At 30.7% G+C, this 3,565-nt stretch overlaps 1 long non-coding RNA gene across 1 annotated transcript; it reads right to left on the bottom strand.

Annotated features, from left to right (window-relative positions):
• Positions 1 to 1,751: 1,751 nt before the first annotated feature.
• LOC126734439 (uncharacterized) lies at positions 1,752 to 2,366 on the bottom strand. The gene is made up of 3 exons (XR_007660052.1): positions 2,028 to 2,366; positions 1,890 to 1,972; positions 1,752 to 1,833 (listed from the first exon to the last, which is right to left on the bottom strand). It is a non-coding gene; the product is annotated as an uncharacterized LOC126734439 (long non-coding RNA).
• Between the last annotated feature and the right edge of the window lie 1,199 nt (positions 2,367 to 3,565).

Raw genomic sequence — 3,565 nt, 5'->3', positions numbered from 1 at the left:
TTTACTTCACCTTTGAACCTTACCTTATACAAAAACAATCTTATTATCGCTTTTTCACCCTAAATTCACTCAGAAAATTATTCGCTACCTAAAAGACTTTGAGACAATAGTGACACAAGGGCTGACACATACCGAACAACCTCTCCTAAGGGATGTCACTTAGATATTAACCTTTGAAATAATGTAACTTGTTTCTCGCATTGTTGATTCTACCGACACAAGGAATCTTTACCAGTGACGTCCACCAGATTTTTCAACGTTTACTAGATCATGCTTTAAATATAAAAAAACATTACCAATTAATAACTTTTTATGCGTTTTTTTTTAAACGTACTTCATTAGAGTAAAGGTACCTATTTAATCAAAATCATTTTTATGGGAATTAATTCACGTTTTAAGATACATATGTTTAACATTTTCATATACCATTTTTCTGCAAAGGCAACAAAAAAAATAGAATCAGTATAGTTCAGTTCAGAGATCTATTGAGAGAATAGAATCTTTGATGTGCCGCGAATAGTCCGTGTGCCGGTGTTGCTTGTATTGTCACATGACATGCATGTTTAAATCGCAAAATTTTATGTGAAAAGAGTCATAAAGTAATAAGCTAGCGATAGCTAAGCGATATTTAATCATTCCATTAAATAAATAATTTTTTTTAAGCATTTTTTTAGAATTTATACATTTGATTCGTAAAACTTGACTACATGCGCCCACGTACTATTTTGTTAGACGTCTGACCTCAGTCACAGCCACTCAAGCGTGAAAAGTTGCACAGGTCCGGTCTTAAAATGTATTTGTATTTAAAACTTTATTATTCGGGATTTTTGGGTTCAGTTTTATTAAGTTAGAAATTAAAGATAGTTGATAGCAAGATAATATTTAATTTAACTATAAGATTTAAGTAAGTAAAATGAGTTTAACCAAAAATTTTAATTTAATAAGTTTAGTTTTTAGCGCCATCAGTGGGGTGTTTATAACAAGTGATAAGAGAATTTTGAGATTTATTTTTACTTGGTGGTGATTATTAATGGGGATTTTGGCTGCCATATTCAATGTCCTTTATTATTATTTTTTTTTAAATTAATACATATTATGATATATTATTATAATATTATAATCATGAAAACCCCCATCTCTATATTTACCACCAACTTCCTTTGATAAAAAGTAATTATGTAGTCAGAAAAGTGGAAGTATATTTTTTAAAATAAACTTTTACATTAAAAATCATCTGTCTATGCGTGTAAGACACAAGTTTTACTTATAAAAAAATACACACTTTACATCCTGAATGTAATATTTATTAATTTGTTTGCTTCATATTTAGTTATTGTGCATATTAGAATAGATTAGATGAAAATTAACAAAAATAAATGCTTATACTAAAAACTAAAAATCTTATACAAAACACTACATTTACAAGTATACTGGATCCTAAAACTACAGTGAGGATACTAAATACTTTATAAACTTAACCACTCATTTGAATCTGGTCCAAAGAGTTAATACAATTTTCTAAATTCTGTTTTTTTGCCTTTGTTCTTTAGCAGTTTCTTCCATTAAGGAAGGAAACAGTTTCTCTGTTGCCGCTATGGATTCCAACTTCATATCGCACATCAACATATGGATACTAAAGCATTACATTATATATACTTTATTGTGTCGCTGAAGAACAAACAGGGGCAGTAAGCTGAAAAAAACAAAACTTTAAACTTGTTTAATTAATAAAAATAGGGTTTTCTTACTATGGCAAAAAAAGGGACTTTTCTCCAGAGAATGGAGGAAGAAGTAGTCTTTATTGTCTCGCTGAAGGACAACAGGGGCAGTAAGCTGTAAAAAACAAAATTTCAGACTTGCTTTCTTAATAAAAACAGTGTTTTTCTTACCATAGCAAAAAAGGGTTTTTCCCAGAGAATGGTGGAAGAAGCAGTCTTTATTGTATCACTGAAGGACAAACAGGGGCAGTAAGCTGTAAAAAATAAAATTTTAAACTTGTTTAATTAATAAAAATATGGTTTTCTTACTATGGCAAAAACGACTTTTTCCCAGAGAATGGAAATCATATATCAATCATAATCGTATCATACCATGTTTCGGCTAAATAATATATGGATCTTTCTTCCTCCCAAAATTTTTTAATTTTCTTCAAATATTCTATACACCACCTGACAATTCCATTACAGCAGCTCTTTTGTTAACCATCTTAAGCTTAAATCCAAGTTTTATCAGGTATCTCCGCAAGGTTGAGACTAAGAAATGTTTGTTCCTTGCCGATAAGGTGTCATTAATCATCTCTATGGTCAGAACCTCATTGTTTTTGTATGTAGAATACACACCTTTCCTTAGCAATTTAGCAATATCCGTGTCAAGTCCCTTTGATTGTCCTGCATCTTTCCTTTTTATTCTGTCTTTAATCCCTTTTTTTACAGGCATATTGTACTATAGGCAACCCCTGTTAAAAACGTTTTTTGCAAAGCACTACAATCATTTGTGAACTGAGGATCATTCCTTAGATTGTTATTGACAATTGGATAAATTTGTTTGGCGTCTGTACTTAAACAATTACGTTTTAAAACTGCTTGATTTTCCCCTGTAGCTTCTACTTCCCTTGCTTCTTTTTGCTTCCTCAACACTAGAAAATGAACTATCAGAACTATGTAAGTCTAAATCACTATCCAGATCACTCTTATTATTTTCATCAAAAAATTTTATTGTCTTTCTTGTGCACCCACGGTCTCCATAAGCCCACACAAACACTTTCCTCTTCATTTGCCAAATTTTCCTGCCTATTTTCCCAGGGTCGAAACATTTTAACTTGGTGTAAGTTGCTTCCGGAAGTTAAATTCGCGATAAACATTACTTGTTGTCGATCAATTGGCACAACACCTTTAATGTTACTTGGAGTTAATCAGAAAGATCCAAATGATGACATTCGAAAATTTTTAGACAGTGAAACTAACCCTGATAGAGATTTAAATCAAATTAGAGAAGATGCTATGAAACAAAGTGCAAGCATACAATAAACAATATTTTGACAAAAAAAATATCTTTTAAAGGTTCTCAAAAAATTACTGTATTCTATATAGGTTCTAATATTTATATATTTTTTACTCTATTAATAAAAAACACAAGTTACAACGATGATTTACCATTTCCTCGTTCATTGAATGATGATTTTCGGCATTTTCAAGTAAAGGACATGCTATTCTTCGTAAGGTTGCCTTCGTGTCTGGTAAGTATTTTATCCTCCTTTCAGGATCGATTACTTTATGAGATATCGGGACAACAACTTTTTTAAGAAAGTGGAATTCGCATACATGAATATCTTTTTAAACGTAATCAAATACCTTTCGCACTCGAAATTTATTTTCATCGTACACAAACGAAATTGATGCGAAACAGTTTTTGGTGTATAAATTCGAAACATATAAATATGATGAATACAAAAAATTAGTTTAGACTTAAATAATACTACAGGGTGTCCCGAAATTACATCGCAATATTTTACCAGCTGCATCTTTATCTAAAAATAAGACAAAAACTTCATATACACGAATCTTGA

The sequence above is a fragment of the Anthonomus grandis genome, chromosome 3 (genome assembly GCF_022605725.1).
Source record: "Anthonomus grandis grandis chromosome 3, icAntGran1.3, whole genome shotgun sequence".
NCBI lineage: Eukaryota > Metazoa > Arthropoda > Insecta > Coleoptera > Curculionidae > Anthonomus > Anthonomus grandis.
The sequence above is the reverse complement of the archived record's forward strand: the minus strand, read 5'-3'. Positions and strand labels throughout refer to the sequence as shown.